At 32.1% G+C, this 21795-nt stretch overlaps 1 protein-coding gene across 2 annotated transcripts in view; it reads right to left on the bottom strand.

The window, feature by feature from the left end:
- Window positions 1-21795, bottom strand: part of LOC111426943 (metabotropic glutamate receptor 2-like) — a 127212-nt gene that overhangs the window by 83733 nt on the left and 21684 nt on the right. The window contains exon 1 of one of the 2 annotated variants that reach the window (XM_023061851.2): window positions 7870-7922. The exons of the other annotated variant lie outside the window; for it this stretch is intronic. The gene's annotated coding sequence lies outside the window, so the exon portion shown is untranslated. Of the gene's footprint in view, window positions 1-7869; window positions 7923-21795 lie in introns of those variants that run through there. 2 annotated transcript variants of the gene reach the window in all.

Here is a 21795-nt window from a genome sequence, read left to right on the forward strand (position 1 = left end):
TATAGTTACATCAAAATCGAAGGTGTTCATTTCAATAGTTGAAGCACTGTTCTAAAAAAACTTTGCTGTGTTCTGAAACTGTCATATACTTTTCTGAATGATCGATTGTAGTATGGCGACACAAAATCAATATAACAATACAACGTGATGAAATATTTATACTGAAAGCGGTTTACCGCGTTTTCCATCTCCAATAAGCGGAATTTCAATTAAATATTTTATTGGTAAATATTGTTTCAAACTACAAACCATCAATTATTCAAAGTAATTCAAATAGGTTGAAATTGCAATGTTTAAAATGGTGTTGTTTGGTTTTTAACCATCCAACAAAAAACAAAATAAAAAGTTTGGTTACTTAAAATCATAAAACGAAATAATTTAAACAACCGATTGCGTAATTAGTATTCAACTTAACCCATCAATCATTAAAAACAAAACCATGCAAAATGTAGATTCATAAGATTAAAAAAATATTTAAAATAATTCTGTTATCCTTCTTTTTATATTGTGGTCTGTTGAATATTAATAAGATAAATCCCTATGCATATTAATACAATAATATCGATTGGGACTCAATTAAAGTAGGAAAGCCAATGTAAACATTTATTTTGCGACCTAAAATTTAATTAAGATTTTGAACCAAATCGGACGTAAAGTTTGCATAAATTCATCAATTTCTTTATTTGAGAACCAATTCGGCAAATGTTCATTTAGGTCGTAACCTGATAACAAATTTAATTGAACAGTAATATGAAAACGCGTAAGGCCAAAGCTTAAATTGAAACGTATTTCAAAGCTTCGTGCACTGCATAGCGCACATTGTTTGCAATAGATGGTGGTAACCGGCTACATAAATTCCAATTGAGAGTGTAGACGCCACGCAAACCCAACTACATCTACAATCAATCCTGACAGTTATACAAGTTAAAGTGGAGTTCTCAGACTGATCATCTTTATATGTATTCAAAAATACATATTTCAAAAATGTTAAATAAGAAATAACACATTGTATTGTTCTAGTATATTGTATCTATAATTGTATTGTGGTAAATAGGAACAAAATAATAAATAAATAAATTAGATAGGTAAATTTTATACCATGTTTCGACAAGATAACGTTATCTTAATAGCAGTCAAAACAGAAGCTTTATAATACTTTTCGAACAGAATTATTGTAGCCAAAGTTTTTGAAATCGCTGGAGTTGGAAATAAGAAGACATAGGAAACTATAAAAGAAATGGAGCAAACCGGCTTAGTGAAATCTCCTCCATTTAAAAAGAAAAGTCTTCCCCTTATTTTGAAATTATGGACAAAGTAAATGGACATTCCTGATCAGTATTTTTTAGAGAAGTAATTAAAGAGATAACGTAAAGAGTTTAGAAACAACATGGTTTTATTAATGGAAAACTATCAACTATGTTCACAAAATTGAGGAATATCGTAAACGAAACCGAAAAATATTTTATTCCGATGAAACCCAGATAAACGATGGATACACCAGAATCAAAGTGTGGAAAGATTCGAACGTTATCTCCGCCGTGTAACCCTAGTGGAAAGTTTATTTGTAGGTATTCTCGATCCTTCTGGGAAAGGAAAGCACTGTTTTATTGCCCACACTGGTAGTGAAAATGAATTTATAACAGGCGATTTGCTGACGTCACTATAGATAATGCCCTATAGCATTAAAAGCGAAACGACACCAACCGCCCCCTGGAGAAATGCTCGCTTTCCTGAAAAAAAGAGCGTGGATATACCAAAAAGGGCGTTTAAACGTGAATTAACCGCCTCTTAAAACTAAAAGAAAATATGTACAGGCTAAGAGACAAAAAGAATTCAAAGCGGTTGTGAATTTCATCACCTTAGAGGACGCTAGGGAAGCTTTAGGTATGCTTGAAAATGCTTATGGTTTATTTATAGCCGAGATAAAACATAAAATGAAAATTTTTGCCTCAACTTTGATCGCTCATAGCTCGAAAACAAAAGAGTTGCGACCCTATGTTTACATATATAAAAAACTTCCTAGTAAAGTTTCCCGATTAAAATCTGAACAACCCTGCATTTTACTTCTACGTCTGAGTCGTGAATATTATAGTAGTCCAGATCATTTGAAACCAATTATAATTAAATGATACCTTCTCAGCTCGATTCGTGGCACTCCCACATCACTTCTTATTGAACTGTGTATTATTTTGTCAAGGAGATAACAATACATCATACAGTTTGATTTTCTTTATCCCGAAGGCCAGTGTGTTTTGCAGTGGGCCAACAAGCAGCTTTATTTTATTGTCGTTATGACAAAACTTTTTCTTAGTGGTACTTCTTTCTTATTTATTTATTTCTATTTTGTACTTTCGGCAATAACTTAAACTTTTCTCTTAGCAAGTTGGCCAGTTCTGGCATAGTCAAATATTTGATTTTAATTTTAAAACAACCATGAATACTCGAAAACCTTTCATATAATAGTTGTGTTAAATATCTTCAAATTAACAACATCTTCCAATTATCCAGTTAATCACCAATAAATCTGTCAAACAGAAATAAAATAACCTGATGCAGTTAGATCATACTTTTTACTCATCATTGGACAGAATATATCTCTTCCTATTTCGGTCCCAAACATAATGATGAAATTAATATATTCGTACTTATACTGTATTTACTTCTAAACAATTTTAAATATGTTTGTAAAAAAGTTTATTAAAATTCTTGGTTTTCTTTCTTATCAACATCATTTATGTTCAATCCATTAAATACGTAAGGTCGATTACCAAACCGAAAACCCGCTGTGACAGCTAATAGAAAATAAAGCAAAAAATAAATAAATTCTCCATTAACTCGGTGTGATATATTACTTAGTGACCGTCGAAGACCGTCGATAAATTCTATATTGATGAACCACGCCGCGCCGTATTTTTCTCTGGTTTTTCTTTGTTTATTTCAGCAACTGTTGAAAAAACCTTCCAATTTCCTAACGATTTATGGTAATATATTTTTAATAATCTTGATATTGCTTTCTTAAGATTTATGTCAACATATAACAGCAATATTTCGCACTGTTGGATATCTAATACAAAAAGGCTTGTAATAAGAAATGTAATTTCCGGTTGAGGACTGTAGAAGACATTTTGAAAAGGATTTCAAAAACATCGTGTTTTAAAATATATATATTATTATTACGAAATACGTTTTTTTAGATATATTTTACATTCGCATTCACACCACCAGACAGGTTTTTGTTTGTACAAATAATATATGCCAGAATATAGTTGATGGTCCTATTTCTAAGAGGCATGCGTCATTGCTAGCTAGAGCACGCTGAAAACATATGGACGGACGTTCAAGGAATGCAAATTAGGAGAATGCAGCTTTCACCTATCTAATATCTTCACGGTAGATACGCATAGACGTCGACGTCAATACCGGCTTGGAACTTCAGCCGAGGCAGCCTCTTTGTTGGCATTTTCTAGGTTAAATATAAGAGAAAATATCTTTCAACGTGGTTTGGATACTTTAACGTAGCTAGAGATGAAGTGTCGAGTTTAATTAATAATTGTAAAATGGAACCTGAAATTCAATTTACTGAATAGTGATTGAAAAGGGGTTGCTTTGATATATAGGATATTCGTTTCAATTTATAAAAATGCACCACCCGCTATGCGATAAATTTAACGAAACTCTGACAACGCAAACAAAAACGTTCGACTACATCCATAAATTGCTAATTTATTGATTTAATGCCAATTTAAATAAACGTTTGGTTGCAGGATAGCCACAATAAAAATTATGTTAGATCAAAATTTAAACAACTGCGTAGTATTTTGATTGATATTGTGATAAATAAGATGTAATTCAGTTAGTGACGGTTTAATATTGGACATGGTAGCATTGTTAAGGAAAACGTTTTAAAGTTTGTTTCGAGCTATGACGTTAAACTAATTTTCCCACTGAGAACTCTGGTGTTTCGAAACGTCAAGTACACCACCTTTCAGTATTTCACAAATGACTCGTTGTCGTTGCTGTAAGCGAAAAAGCAATTTTGTTGGATGCCAATTTGAACCAACATCTAATTAAAACGACGACGTTTTTAAACGAAGTCATCCAAGTTTAACTATTCTGTTTTAAGGGTCTATTAACATCAATCGGAACTAATAGTTTATCGAGTTAATTCATTGGTGGGATTTATGATACTTTAAAACTACGGATTTTAAAAGTACGACAAGAAATAGTTGGATAAAAGAAAGCTTTGAAAGTTAAAACAGTTAAAACTACGAATCTCCTATTTCGGAACTAAAAGGAAAGTTGTAAGCAGCTCGACCGTTCCTTTATTGCTATCCGTCCAAAAGCATTTTTAATCTTATCTGGCAGGTGAAAAACTTTCCGAGGAATTTTCTCATTAACTATGGCCCGTTTCATACAATTCTTGCTATTGTTGGTGATAATATTTTGTGTTAATCATTAATAAACATGGCTGTAGAGGAAAAAATAAAATAACTATTTTATTATTTTGCTCCGAGTACAATGAAACATTTTTATCATTTCAAGTTGAAAAGACAGAGATTTCAGCTTTTTGATTTAAGTTCTTTTAATATTACACCATAAGTAGCTTTTATACTATTTTTAAAAAATAAATATGAGGATATCAATGATCCAATTGTAAAGTGTACTCGTAGCTGTATCGATTGAATTTGAAATGTAAAATCTTCTTGGAAAATACAGTACTTAAAATAAAATTGTATACTAAACAACTTTGTCGTTCCATTCCATCACGTGCATTATGCAAGTTTTACCTTTTTGTTTAGAAATCGTATGCTCAATTCGTAGGAAAAGCCGTAATGCAATCACACTTTCTGATCAAAGTCCCATCTGTGTGCTCAACGGATGCAGAGAAAATCACATTTGAGTTCGTCTTTTGCTGCCTCGCTAGAAGAACGGCAACTGCAAATCGTACAGGTTTTGAAATTTTATCACGTTTTTGCTGATACATTCCTAGAATACTTAAAATAGATAATTTTATGTTATATGTAAATGATCAAGAACAAATTAATGTATTATTAACGCTTGTTAACTTTAGTTAACCCCTTCTTTTATACATGCATTGATAACAGACACCATTAAAATTCGTTAAAAGTATTCAAACGCAACCGTCACAAAAATTATTTAGCTTGTTGTTAAATTTAGATTATCTATGAAAGCTATGAAGTGTGTTTTCAATATGATTAGAAAAACAGGAAAATGAAAATTAGCATTAAAATCAATGTTTAAAGTAAAAAAAGAACTACTTTGCAATTTACATTTTTTGGGCTAAATCATTTGCAAATAGAAAGGATTGATAAATGATTTGCATAAATGATTTAGAGCTTTTAACAAGAGGTTGTGCATTAGAAGAAAAATGATTATAGCTATAGCCCAGAAAGTGAAGTTTTTAAATAATTTGCCAATGTTAGAGTCGGTCACTATTTATTGTAAACTACTAAGTGCCAAAGGGTCACAAATGTTTTAAAAATTGTATCGTTCTTACAAAGAAACATATAGTGGAAAGCAAACAGCTTTTTTATTCTTTAATCCACCATATCTAAGAAAGACCAATCTTGCGCCTGAAACTAGGATAAAAATGACACATTGAATATTGAAATGAAGGTCGCGAGAGTATAACTCTCTAAATATTCTAAAATTAGTGGTTACATGACTAAAACATGTCTGTATCCTGAGACTATAACTTGAAAATGAAGTCGCCTCGAAATCCTAGGGATAGAATGACCCTAGGATTTCTCTCTGACGATGGCATATTGATTCCTGATACCAGTCTGTATTTTAAGTTTAATTTATGTTTCTGAAAATACTGAAATTGCCTATGATTGCTTTTCGAGATACGAAAGATTGAGACGAAGTCATTAACAATATACTTTTGTCGTGAAAGCTACCCGTTTGCTTTATAGAAATCCACACCAAAATATCCACCGGATTTAAACCGATAATAAATGTTCAGGGCATGTTATATGTAAATGGTGTTACTCAGCACGTAATGTGTGATGGGGTACCGTCATGAATTCTAAGCAGAATTTTAAGGGCATTTTCGGTGGATTCTATAAGATTAGCATTTTCTAAAAAATAAGTACGTACTTGCGTACATTTCTAAATTTTATCATTTCTAATTTATTATTTAATTTAAAAATATCTAAAATTTTCTTTGCAGTATGGTTGTTTTATTTTTTGTAAGGCAAAAGAAGATTATTATATTTATTATTATTATTCTATGTTGTGGTGTGCACTGTAGCTTAAAGCATTCAATTTTTTTCTCTAAAATTATTAATAAACACTGTTTTTACTAGTTTGTTATATGTTTACCATTTTAATTCCCCTCAAATTATTTACCAAATGAATTTGTATTTTTGCAAACAGAACTGTAAATATGGTGAATTCATATGGATTAAGTGGGTTCAGATTTGTGAAACATATGCCGAGTAAAAAAACGCATAAAACGAAGGTAAAATTGTTTTGAAAAAATTGTACACCGTATGGTTCAAAACGGCTATATCGTGTGCTACGCAATGAGTGATATATGAATGCTATTACAGAAGTATTCCAACTGTGAAGCGCCAAGCGTCAGCTGTTGCTGAAATTTTAAATTAAACCGTAGTACTGCTCTGTCAATTCAGGATTAAAAAAACGTTTAATTAAGAATTTGAGTATATTTTCTTGTTTGTTTATTAAATGAAGACCAAGATGGATTTAATTAATATTTATCGATAAAATGTTTATTGTTGGTCAATATATGTATTTGTTCATTATATTGCAGTAAATGTATTCTAAATCTACCACCAAAAATAAATTTAGGTAATACTAACAGTAAATCAGGTAAATCCAGCTTAATTCAACCGGTCCATCTAGACACGGAAGTTCGCCCGAACGAAGGGGATTATTCTAGAGTTTAAGTATCATCTTTAGGGAATGCATGTGCTCTACTTCTAATACAATTCCGGACAATGCTCAACAACACCCAAAGGAGATTCTCTTAGAGACTTCTTGCGATAGTAGAGGGTACTTTAGTTGATTGCTTCAAAGTAGTACTCATCTCACAACACGTTTTATAGTGTAGATATGTTCAGATTAAGTATTTAAAAAACATTACATTATTCAATTCAAATAAAGGAGATGAAAATATTTTTATTTCGATTCTTTTGAATTTTAAACGAATGAGGATGGTGTAGGTAAGAATATACCTAAAAATCTCGCTCCATATTCAGAAATATATTTTTTTGTGGAGAATTTGATAACGTCGAAGCGACGCCGTCTATAACCCGGTTTTCTTGAGATTTAAGAAAACCTGTTAGCATAAATTCGAACAGAATACAAAGTTCTTCAATCCCCCGTTTTAGCAGTTATTTGTACTGAAAAATATGTATTCAGAAAGGAAACCTGAGGGATAAATGATATTTTATACCAAGAATTTTGTAATGACCTAACTTTCTTAATAAGTCCAACAAGAAAAGAATATAAACTATATTTACACATTTTTGAAATAAGTTTTGTAGCATAAAGTTAAATGAATACTTGCTTTGTACTTCTCTCTAGCCGAAATCATTATCGTCGATAGAAAATTTGGCCTTATCAAACGATTTGTAAGTAGAACTTGTCCATTAAAACTTTTACACACATTTTTAGAGATATATTTTTATTCAAATACATTTCAATATTGGCGAACATATTTTTGGATTTAATTTTATTTCACCAGGGTCCTTTTACGGTTCCTTTTATGACTATGAAATTTTGTGCCCGGAATAAATTCTGTAATGGTGTTAATGGTTTTCTTATATAACCACAATTTTATTATATTTCACGTAATTATTTATTAAAATAAAATAAACTTACACAAATGTATTGAAGGATTTTTTTATACTCCGGACATACACACTGCCGTTCACTTTATAGTAGAATGAGACAAATCTATTTTTGGCATATCTGTTATCGCATTCAAAAAAAGAGGATGTTAATTGAGTCATTCTTAGTACGAAAGAGTTTTTAATTTAATATTTTGTTGGTAGTTTGAAAATACGAGGAGGAGTTGGATTAATTAAAAGTTAAACCATTCGTAATCAATGAATGTCAACGCATTTGCCGCTAAAGTAACCACGGGAGGTTTACACCCTGCTGGCTTTCGTTTACTGCAACGCCGTAAAAGGAAACTTCTGTAACGCCCTTGCGGTCGCTGTATGCCCACAGCTAGTAATTGCTTTAGTGCACTTTTCCATCCACCACAACATGCCGCTGCGTATCTGTAGTAAGCATCCGCAAGTGGTAGAACTTAATCCACTTTCAAGAATAGACATTCTTGGAAATAGGGTGCATTTATTTCTTTTTTTTTAACACGAAAATGTTCCAGAAATGTTAAATAAAATTAAGTTTTTTTTCATAGGCATTTAAAACAATAACTCATAGATAAGGTAAATCGGGTGGCCAACATTCAGTTTCGATTACCGATTCCGCGTTGGAAGAATCTTTCTTGAAATCCATTAGTGAGTAAATCCGCAGTCAACATTGTGAGTTTAAAGAATATTTAGCGATCCCAAAATAACTACATTCTGCTTTTCCAAAAATAATGTGCCTTTTTTTGGGAAATTTCTAGTGGTTGTATTTGTCGAAGTATGATTTGATGTACTCTGCCCATTACAATGATTATTACGAAGAGGAGAGATGTCGAATAACGTGAATAACTGGCAGATTTCTGTGCAATGCTTTGATATAGATCTTACCCAACACTGCTAAATGTATCTAATGTTGGTCTAAGTGGCAGATCTTAAAAGCACAGCGGCAGATTTTTAAGCACTTGCTGCTGTTCTACATCTTCAAAGTGCACTATCGTACATGGGCATTTTTGTACGTACATGTTTTCGTTTCGCTGGTATATGCAGGAAGGCGCCATTCCCACTTTTTTTTATAAATGGCAACGAGTTTTAACCATATTCAACGGCGAGGCATTCGAATGTAATTTGTAGCAGAACAATAATCCTGTATCTACAGGAAAATAGGATCTTCACATCTTCCGAATACTTCTTTCTCTCTGGTATCTCTCATCTCATTGCTGGTTTGATACTGAATTAGAAATTATCTTAGCTCGTCTCAGTACAAGCATAAGAATCCACTTTGCTAACTTCAACTTTACCTGATTAGTATTGCAAACCACCGTATCATAATAGAGAGGTCAATATTCTTGTTGTTATCATCCTCACCCACAGTTACTAAAATGGCATCTTCCAACATTGAGATGGATTGATCCTATAAGGATCTGGCATCAAATCTGAATCCGGCAAACTGTTTCTTTTGTTAGACAATTATAATAAATGTTTATCCAAATTTCCGTTAACCATTATTTTAATGTAATAATGATTATTTCACTTAGCACATTATTTCATTTTTGTTACCAAACTTTTTTAATTCACTAAGAAAAAGGTGGTAATAACATTTTTATGGTAGTTAATTTCGTAAAGTTTTAGAGTTTTTATATCGTATACACTTTAATGAAGTCTAAAATTCCCTTAGAAGCTTAATAAGTAAGCTGCGGTGGTATACATGCGAAACCTAGTGAGGTAAGCGGTTGCTGCAAAATACTAAAACTGACTTTGGTTCGTTTCGTTGTGCTAGTTACACAATTACAAGTTGTTAACAAGTTTTAGACTTCGGGAAGGTGCGCCAAACTAAACCGCAGAAATTAGTATCCCGCCTTAAACCACCCAACAGTTGCAAAAACTTGTTCCAATCTAATCTTTTTACTTCATAACCTTCTTTATTAATTATCTCGGTTTATATTTACAAAAAAAACGTTAATTATGATGTCAATTAATTAATGTGTAATTAGATTGTTAACTAAAGTGTGATTGTGTTCACAAAGTGAAAAATTTAAATCTAATGTATAAAATGAGTTTCTCGTAATATCTAGTACCCTTGAAGGAACTTGCACACACAAATTTCTACCAATTTAACTAAAATTATAGCTCACATAACTGTAACGAATACGTAACTATTCCGGAAAGTGTATTAATTTAGGACCGAATGCGATATAAATTGCTACTATCTCCTAGTAGCGGATTTCATCGCTAATGATTTGGTTGTATTTAATTGGATTTTAGTTGCTTTTAACAAACTGCACACGTTCGAATCATACACCTTGTCGTTAAAGGTATATTTGTATTTTAATTAAAGTTTATTGCAAACTCAACAGCGATACACATATTAGTAGGATAGAATTAAATGTTATTCGATACTATTAAACATTATTTTCGCGTATTGCAATCACTGAACTAAAAATTTAATTTCACGGGTTACGAACGCGCGTATCTACAAATAGAAATTATAAAACAGCGAGACGTGTAAATTACACCATTGTAGAAATAAAAGCACAAAACTAGACGTTGTTTCATGAGAATGCAGTGTTATACACGAAGGTAACAAAATACCCTTTGTACGTCCTTTGCATGGTTGAAAATAACGAGGATTTTAGTTAACAATTTTTTAAGTAATTTTACATTGCATTCCCAGCTTTAATTACTAAATGTGTATGAATTTATACGGTTCTGTTAAGATGACAAGTTTAAGAAAGAATCGGCTAAATTAGATAGTTCTTTCCAGAGTCAAAAGTAAATATAACCTCGTTTACGTTGCTAGATAACCTATTTTAAAGTATAAAAGGATTGAGATAAAAATCTCCTTTGTGCTGAAGCTTTTATAAAAATATCTGCTTTAATCCGTTTTTATTGTGACGAAAATCTGAGGAAATCTTTTAAATTACAAGGGATGTTTGTAAAATTACCATTACGATCAAAGGACAAGAAAAAAGGGGGCTTTTGGCCTTAAGGCTCAACACTAACTAGTTCTGGCCTTGTATTGTTCCTTACGGGCAATTAAAAGGACACTTTGACGAAGAGCCCTCGAGCCTTGGCATAATTATCCGGACTCAGTTACGTATTCTAAGATCTTTGTGATGATTTTCTCCCTTACGTCGTCATTAAATCACATCGCACCTGAGGGTTTTCTAAGAAGAAACTCATTTCACGCACGAAAGTAAGGTTTCTTTTACTGGGGATTTTACCTTTTGTTAAAATTGTAGCGTAACATTTTATGAGAAACATCAGATCTAAACTGTCTAAATACTTTTTAAGACATGAAAACCACCTGGTGTATGACACGACAAAATTTCCGAGGATAAATTCTAGCGTAAACTATAACAAAAATATTGAAAATAAAGAAAAATTTTAATTAGATTCTTTTCTTTTCACAAACAAAACCTTATTGTTTCTCTTTGGTAAGATTGATGTTCCTAGAAAATAGGTGTTGACAAAAAGACATTGACACGAAGACCGCGTACGTACCAGACAGGAAATAAATCTGTTAAAGAAGTGACAGCGACGAAAAGGATCCGACTCGACTGTACCTATTTATTTTTATTTTTATCGTTCGAAAAGTTTACCGAGTTACTGTCAAAGTTTCTGTGCAGAGAGAGAGGTAATAAATTGCATTCTGTGCACAGCATCAAACAGTTTACAACCAATTCTTTCGATTGTGCATTTAAACCACAACAAACAAGAAAGGAAAAAGAAGAAACGCAACAAGAACAGACAAAAATCATTTGCGAAACGAAAAGATCATTCTGTAATATGTTTAATATCTCATTCAACTGCATGCTCTATTTTTATTATGGTAAATCGAAAATCAATAACAGTGTGTACATAGATATCTATATATACGCGAGAAAAAGACGAAACGAGTTGAAGTTGCGAAACTTCCCTGTGGATATCCGCCCGCAATAGATAAAAGTATTCTGTATCTATAAAAGGGACCAATATCTCGATAAACTAGGATATAACATTCTCGGCTTCATGATTAAACAAAAAATAAAAAGGCTATACTTGCCATTTTTAATTAATTATATATCTTAAGAAAACTTTAATACATCTTTAATTAATTAATAATGATTGATATTAATAACTTCGTCGGAAACTTTACGTCATTTATTGTATGCTTGTATAAATTGGCAAACAATTGTAATTTTGGAATGAATATTTGCTGTAAACTTCCAGGATCAAATAGTGTCTGGTTTGCGATTGTTTTTGGAGAACATTAATTTAGAAGATAGCATGGAATTTGGCTGTTTAGATGGAAGCGGTGGTAATCAACGCGGGTATAGTAGTGGGTTCCCCGTTACAGATTAAATTCCACGTGGCAAGGCGACATCAACCGGAAATCAAACCGTGGTAACCGTCGTCGCTGGATTCATGCACAAGAGGAATACAATGAGAATAAATTCATTGTGTTGGTAATTTGCATGTAAATGCTACTTTCAAAATTTTTATTCTAAACTATCTGTAATTAATTATTTAGTAAGAATTGCAACAAAGAGTTTGCATTAAAGACTAAAGATATATTGAAATTTTGCAATATTAAATTCATATTAATTAAGCAATATATGCAAATTAAATTATATAACTTTGTACCAGATTTTTATAAATATTCAAACAATGATACAATTATTATTTTAATTGTGTATATAATTTTTTTTTCAGAAATGCGGGAGTAATAAAATTATATATTTTAGTCAACAAATTTAACCTAAGTTTTAGGTAATTGATATTGTATGAGACATACATTGGTAATCAACGATATTATTTATTATATATCAATAATAATAATGTAGTTACAATTTAATGCTAGTCAACTACATACTAAATTCTTGAACATAAAACATTCATGCAGGATAATTAAATAGTTAATTATGTAAAGTAACTATTTTGAAATACATCTAGTTGTTAGCTTCCAAGTAAATAAATAACTAATATAAATGGAAATACCGGTGTGTTTAGGCAAAAACCTAAAACGATCTATGATGATAAATCTTATTGCTGGGTATCATTTATGTATTTGAATTCAGAACTCATGTTTGTGGTTGAAGAATTTTAGAATACGTAATTGACTAATAAGATGCAAAACACAAACAGAATAATTAAACTACTCAAAAAAAAAACGTTGATAGTTTATCATTCGTAATACCCTGAGCACACAATAGATTCCCACAATAATCCCTGGGTACAATAATTTAGTAATCGCCAAAAAATTTAAAACCTAGGCTCGATTGAAGGGAAAAATGGTAAAAGTCTTGATATGAATTGTATGTTAGGTTACAACCGAATAAATAATCGATACACTGTTTCCTATGTAAAAGAATTATTAAAACTTTGTCTCTTTCATTTATGAACTGAATCCAAGTAGCGAGTATGTCACAGAATGGGAAAATATAAGCAACAAAAAAACCTTTCTTCTTTTTAACTATTTTTATTTGCCGATAGATACAATTACAATCAATAAAAAATGTATTATTGCTATTTTACACCGCAAAATATATATTATCTACACAAAAAAATAATTGGATTTAGAGGATGGTTGCTTCAAAAAGCGGTTTTTAACGTTTTCACATCAAAAGGAATTTTTATTAATTAACTATCATGTTTTCCCCCTTTTTTGTTTAATTTTCGGTTATATACTAGGCTTTTCTAAATCAATTCCCCCAACACTGCGCTAAAAGTATATGAAAATATAACAATAAAAACATTTCACGCCATCTATTACATTTAAATGGCTTTCAACTAAAGCAATTGCTCTGGAAGTTGAACTAAAGATATATTCTCTTATCATTTTTATTTTTGATTTATAAAGACAACTGAAAAGATGGCCGCTTCACCGAGAATTTAAACTTGAATCCCACAAGTAATCTTTAAATCAAATAACACTCTCGAAGACCATTATAAGAATATGACACTTTAATCTTAAGAATAAAACCGTTTAAAAGCGTCGACTAAAATTTTATGTAGAGCGGTCGAACAATTACATCATTATCCAAAGTTTAATTTGGTGGTAGGTTTTAGATCGATTTACGAAAAGCACTTTCTAAAGTATATGTCTGCTTGCTCAGAAACTTAATCCTAACAAGATTTCTCTGAAGTAAGTAATAAAGATAAAAGATCGGCTATTGCTGAGTCTTTAGGAACGTTTGTCTCTAAAGTGTTCAAGAAATCTCAATCAGTGAACATAATTCTCCACCTCTTACAACGCGAAATAGTTCCGTAGTATTTCGTCACAGTTTCAAAATTTAATTTCGAAAGTTTTTGTCAATTAGAAGAGTTTGCAACGAGTAAGTTTAAAGTTTAATCATATTTCCTGGTAAAAATTAAATTAAAGTAAAAATAAAGAATGAAAGATATCACAGTAATGAAATAAACTGCTATAATACAAATTTAATATTCGTCTGAATTAGTTAGGCGAGGAGGAAATATCCGAGAAAATGAAAACTAAAAATTACTATTTAGTTTCTCCTTCAAAGGCGAAGGTACGAAATTTTCCTATATGCAAATCTCGCAACAACCCACGTTTATGTAAATCTCTACAGTTTCTAGTAGAACGTTACTAACCAAGAAAAAAAGTTACATTGTTCAAGTTGATTGAATTGGAAAGTAAATCACTACAATAAAAGTGAAAAAAATAATTTCGATAAAATTACAGGTGCAAAGTAAATTAAAGGAAACAATGATTTTAAAATTTTCAATTTAATACGTTTTAAAAGTGACGAGTTACTTTAAAACATACTTTAACAAGAACGAAATTGAATCGTGACCTTAGAATAATTAACGCGTTGTGTGATGACTTGATTTTCTATAATAACGATATTGCATAACCTCATGAAATTTTAATACTATTTTAACAGCCGCACGGTGCAACCAAGCCCGTTACGCGAGTTACGCTTATTGATATGCAAATTATAGTCGGTAATATTATGCAAACTGAATTGAGCGGGCCCTCCATCATCTACAGCTTTTAGTTTAAGCTTTCTGCTAAAACTTCTCTATGTGCCTTAAGATCTTATATAACCGGGTTCAAGAGCATGTCGGAACTGATCGATGGTGCACTTACCTACTGAGAATATGGAAATTTCAATAATCATGTAATATAAAACAAAAGTGTTATAGTTTCTGAAGATGCAAACTTTAGCTAATATTGTGATACCTCAACATCCTATGCTAAATTTTTAAATAATGTGTCAATTCATCCTAAAAAGCTGAACATGAAGAACATGATGTTCAAGATTATTAATTTTTCGTTTTTGGGAGTTAACATAAAACCAATCACTCTGTATATCATCCAATATATTTAACTAACCATTGAAAATTATACCATGCGGTCATATTACACGTTTGATCGCACAGTTTGAAGTGATAACATTATCCGAACTATATATCCCATTAATACGTGGAATGTTTGTATGGTTTATGATATGAAACAGTAATTGATTTAATCTCAACCGCCGTGAGCCATCCCTTCAGGTTAACGGGTCATAAGTTACCGCCACCAACTAGATTACGATAATGCATTTTAGATGGGTATGATGATTTAAGCCGGATTATAACCACACGTTCTAAAACGGCCATTTGATCTGCTAAGAATTTCACTACATACCTTTCGAAACATTTTAAACAAATTACAATTTGCTGAGCTACTCAAATTTTTTTTCTCTCCCGTCTTTTTGCGGTCGCGCTCGTTTGACGTGAGTGTAGTTCAGTTTTTGTTTCGCCTAGAAAAGTTTTTAGCGGATGTCGGGTTTTATCTGGAAGTGGACGTAAATGTTCCCAATCAAAAGATAAATGTGTTCTGTTTCAAAAAAATTTAGTTTCAATCGCTTTTATTTAAGACATTAAATAAAATTAAAGGGTGAGATATTCAACTCGCGTTTAGCTAATTGGTAAACATTATTAATTTAGATTAATGCATATTCATGAGACGCTCCCTCGAGTTTATGTGGTACACATATAACAAAATATAGATGGATACATTGCATGAAATGCAACAATTTATTATCAGATCGTTGTGGAGATAATAGAAAATATTTATCTTTAAACATTTAACCTCATCCGTAACGGGTTCTAATAGCTCAATTAGCGCTTCAACACGTCTATTAATGATTTCCATCTAGATAACATCCTTTGTACGATGTTATATGGAAGGAAATTAATGTATATTATCCTGTCCCTTGTTGAAACTTGTCGAATTCTACCTTAATGCTAACAACACAATAAGTCAACCCCGAGGCGAGGACTCCTCATCAGGTTATAAACGCTCCCTCAAACGATAGCTGTTTGTCGTTCAGTTAAGCTGATCGTTCCGTAAATGTATAAATCGTTTAATAATACGATAAATGAACTAAATACTTCTACTGTAACCCTATTTATATCAATTGCAAGTTGGTTTTATTGGGCGTTCGACAAGTTCGATTTAGCTTCTGAGCGAGTAGGTCTTCTTATATCGTGTAGAAACCGAACAGGCGTGTAAAGTTTGAAATAAATAAGGGGCGAGGAGATCCGCTTGACTTGGTACCGTCCATTCATAGAGGAGAATCTGGATTTAGTTTGGCGAGTCGTGAAAATTGTATTACGTTAGTCGCCAGCGTCACTGCACGGTAAGTTAAATGCGTTATCGACCGACCAAGCGGATGTGGAAAACTTAACAGTGGATATTTTCGTCCATATCTTTTGGGTCAACAGTTCGTAATTAGCACAAAAATATGTAGTTCTTTTTTAACCCAAAAATGTGTTCATTAGTATACGTGAACGATCTTTTTATCTTAAATAAATTTTCTATTTTTAATTCAAGGGAATATAGATGGAGATAGGAATTTCAATTTTCGCCCAGATTGAAAGGAGTCTCAAACTTTATTGGTATTTCATTTCCCTCCATTGGAACGACAATGTGTCCAGAAACTAATTTTGGATTAAGCGCTCTGAATGCTCCAATATTGGTTCTTAAAATGTATTTTGATCGCGTTTACTGAAATACCATTGCCATTGGTTAGTATTAGATATCACTATCATAAATCATTTTAAAATAAATCTTTTCTGTACATTGTAGAGCCCGCCATTACAGGTAGTGCATACAATGCAAAGTCAACAACAATAGATTTCCAACTGTAATGCTCGTCGTGGAAACGCAAAGCTGCTCAATCTAAAAATAAGTGTACCGTGTAGATTGCGGTTACTATACTTAGCAAGAAGGGGTTTCCAATTGAATGCGACCGCATACCAATTACGTTGTTTGATCGCATATACGTGCAGGATCCAGAAAATTTTTTTATAAATAGGACTGAATGATACAAAAGGACTCAAATACGTATACGCAAATATTTTCCCTTTCAATTGTCGAGTAAATCGTTTTAAATTGAAAATTCCAACATAGAACTACAACCAATTTATTCAAGCAATAATCTTTTTTTTATTAATTTTTTATTTATTGACATTCAATATTATTTAGATTTATTAATACTGTGCACTTGTGATTCAATGTGTAAAAAGGAGTGCTTTAGAAAAATCGTTGATGTATAGTGCCGTAGAGAAAGCTTGCATCCCTGTAAAACGAGTCAGACCATAAAAGTGATTTAAGAAGAGAGCAACATTGAGCGCTCGTTTATTCGATTTGTCTACGTGGGGCAATAAGTTTTCGCTTGAAACTAGAGTATACACGAAGTTTCTCCACTTTTCCCATCAACGTTAATATTTTATATTCCTGCAATTGGTTTAGTTATATCGTTGAGTTATGACATATTTAAATTTTTTATGGGAAAAACTTGAATTTGAAAAGCTAGCGTTCAAAGAAGAAAACTTTTAAAACATTATGTATGTTTTGTACGATGTGATCTCAACTGATCATACAAACTAAAAGAATAAATGAAGAATATCATTTATTATTGGAAATGTTAAAGAAAAAAGATAAGGAATATTTCGGAATCTTAAAGGTCCCTTATAACAGTTAAACTTTGGTAAATAAATGTTTGTCCCTAGTGGCAATAACCGCAGAGGTGTAATTAACGTTTAAGGATCAATCATAAAAGCTATGTCGGGTAATTTAGATGCTGAAGGTGCTATAAAGTACACCAACAAGAAATGACAACGCTAATATAAGATCAACTTCTTTAACCCAAGAAAACCATAAAATATTTGAAGACAACATTAAAATTAACGAGTAACCAGTAAGAGACTTAATTAGAAGTGGTTATAAATTCCGCATTCGGTTAATACAAAATCGAGTAAACCATTATCGTGAAACTTATATGAAAAGTGATGTAGTCACTTTCTATTTACAAAACTTTTTTGTAATTTTTGAAATTACTAGCTATCGTATTCTGAATGATCCTCAATCTTGTTTAGCAGAAAATAAAGATAGGTATGTTTTATGCCTCCGGTAAATGTCAAGAATCGAACGGGACGAAATCCACATCGTCGGTTTTCTAGTGAATCCAGATAATTCCCTCCATAAGCAGATAATTTGCTTATTTTCTAACAGTGATTTTGAAAGCTGCTTTAGATACAAAAAATTACGGCTTTTTAACGAATATCTTCTAACCTGAATTGTACAACTGTGAATAGCAATAACGCAAATCTACAAAAATACCAAATTTTTTACTATGCACAACTCTATATATAACTGTATTACATGACCAATACATGTCGTGATAGTCGTTTTCCCTATACTTGGTGCTTTCCCATCTCGGAGACTGTCCCTTACTGCCTCGACCTCATATCTTCTAAATCCCACTTCCATATCCATGTTTAGATAAGGAAGTTTCTTTATCATATGTTTCCAGTAGTTTGCTATTGTTAGTTTCTGTGTCACTTTAGAGAATTTAGGCTTCCCCTTTGTCCTACACCATCCATAGAAAGAAATTCTTCGGATAACATGTTACTCGGTTTCTTGTTCTCTAATTCATTTTGGGTCTACTTTCTTTTTATTTAGTGCTTTCCAAATTCAAAGGCCTTTTCCATATCTAAAAATGCTATATGTTACCATCATGAACAATCTGGTCACCTTCTTCGTGAATGGCTCTCAAGCGTCATAATCTCGACAGACACCAGCCTTTTCACACATCATCGTTACAGTGCCCAACGTATGTTGCTGTCCTAACGTTTTCTATGATCAATATGATATATAATCTTCCTGATATTGAAAATCAGAAAACCGAATTCGAAAATTGAAACATTAGTAAAGGATTTCAATAAATCCGACCGATCTAACTAAATGGCTAGAAATAGTACCATTTAAGACTAAACCACATGGTATACTGAAATGTCAACAAGATAAGTTTCTATTCGAGAGGCCACTTATTTTGCTGCGATTTTATAAGAACATAAATTATTTTTTCTAAATTTAGTAAATGATAATTGGATAAGATAGTTTACCTACTTTAAAGCCAATTTATAACAACATAGTATTAATTATAAATCAATTCATAGTAATTAGACTCAATAAATAATGGTACATATCACAAACAAAATTTCTTATACACTATACCACAAGCGTATTTTTTATAAAACAAATTTTAGCACCATGACACATTCCGCAGTTTGGGTTCGGTGGTGGCATTGGGTTTGGCGAATGCCCGGTCCAGATTTATGTGTTTGTGGCATGTGTTACGTTCTTTCACTCTTTGTTTCCGTTGTGTATATCACCGAAACGAAACGAGGTATAGCTTTTTTATTGTGTAAACAGTAAACAGCTCCTCGCACGGGATAAATATTACCAAAATGTCGTTCCGTGTATCATAAATCGTTTCCACTTTAAAATTTGTTCGACGTCCGATGCGGCGTGGTGAAAACGCGACACTAATACCGATGCAGTGCTGTAAAACCATTCCGGCAACTCAGAAATTTTTACTCTGCAGGAAAGCAAATCGGGTGGGATTTAGCGCAAGGGAAAATTTGCATGCAAAAAACGTGAAAAGTTGGACGTTTTTGTTAGATTTAGAGAGGATTGATAATGGAAAAATCAACGCGGTCTTTTGTCTGTTACACAAAAGTCTGAAATTTTTTTATATTCCTTTTTTATTACTTTTTTTAGTATGCCTACAATAATTAATCCGGCTGATTGGAACATTGAACATTAAATTTAAACATTTTAATAAAGCATTTAGTATATTAAATTTGAAATCAAATATTCATAATGCGGGGTATATTATAAACCAGTAAAGCACTCAATGATTGCTGTTGACATTTGGTAATGATTCATACATAATTAGGGGTACCTAATCCCCATTCCAGTTTATTAAAGTAGCTAACCGGATTTGTGCGTTTCAATTAACGTTTATTGCCGGGCGTAAAATTCCTTGTCCAATCGAATTTATAATTGCTTTCAATAAATTTATGGGAAATATGAATTTGCGGTGTTTATAAAGTACATTAATTATTTTTATTTTTAGTTATCTTATATATGAATGCATTTTTAAATTTTAGTACGCAACACAAACGTTATAAAATAGTTTACTAATAAAATAATGCTAACGTGTTTGTCGAATTGTGCAAACACGTACATACAACAACAACATAAAATGTTTGCAACTCATAAAGTTTAGTGTGATCGCAAATCAACTGGTTTTATGTATAGTATTAGTTTTGCGGACAACGGTGTATACAGTTTTAATGCAAATTTAGATACTATATTTTCAATTAGTGCTGGTTCATTATTTATCCCGAATTCGGTTCACAATATAGGAATAATCTGCATATAGTAACCAACTACTACGTGCAACCGGTGTTCCTCGTGTTACAAAATATATTCTCCATACTCAAACAGGGGTATTTCTTGTAACCATTTTCCTCAGCATTAATAAATGAATGTACAATGGATGTAAATGCGATGTGTATTTCGTATAAAGAAGAATATTCCTTTTCATTGTGAACTGGGAGTTGCATTAAAATCCGGATGCGGTGAGGTAATAATAATAAATTTAGCATTATAACCCATTAAAGGTTTACGTTTTGGACTTTAACGTTCTCCGTTCAACGGTAAGCGGCAAACTGAAACTCATCGCTCGTTGAAAATGTGTCTGAAATGTCCTCGCTAACGGGTGCTTTTCATAATATTTTACTCTCGCTCAAGCCTTGAAATAGCCGCTGGCATCAAGGGAACCGCAGGTTGCTCTTATAACTACACTTCAACCGTAACCGACAAGAAATCCCTGTAACACGCTCGAAGGATACATAGAATTTCCTCGGGATTCTCTCTAATTTTACGCGAAAGTTTAACGGGAGCGAATACCTTCCCTAAGGATTTCTTTTGTCAGTTGTGAAAATATTAGTTTTGACGATAATTTTCTTAGTATAAGGGTCATCTTATAACGACCTAAGCTCTGCTTACACAACTGATAACTAAGCAATATAATCGAAACGTGTCTTTTATGTAATACAAGCGACCTTGTAGATTTGGTAGGTTCAAACGCTTTGAAAATGCTACCTTAAGTGTCAAAATATATATTTCTTTAACATTTTTTACTTTAGAATAAGAAAATCAATAAAAACGCCTTTGTAGAGTGAGCAATAAATTTTTAACTTTTCGATCCCTATTTAAATATGATTTATATCTATCTTACAAGAGCTAGATGTATCGATAACGACAGCATCAATAAATGGAAATCGTAGAAACCCTCCGTTATCGGCAACAATATCTCTTCAATTTCAATTTTTTCGACATAACTTATAGCTACCATCTGAATGAATAATGATACTTTTATACAAAACATGAGCATCGAGTTTTTCTTTTTTGTAACGAAAGTGGTTTAACTCTTTATCCCACGAAGAGTTCTCTTAAACGTACGTCGAACTAGAATCCGTTGCGAATAGAAAACTTAAAGAGCCCATCATCGCAACTATTTTTTGTATATCGCCGTAGGGAGCAATTACCGACTCTAAAGTTCTAGACTTCGGTGCGGGCGTCGCA

The sequence above is a fragment of the Onthophagus taurus genome, chromosome 2 (genome assembly GCF_036711975.1).
Source record: "Onthophagus taurus isolate NC chromosome 2, IU_Otau_3.0, whole genome shotgun sequence".
Classification (NCBI taxonomy): domain Eukaryota; kingdom Metazoa; phylum Arthropoda; class Insecta; order Coleoptera; family Scarabaeidae; genus Onthophagus; species Onthophagus taurus.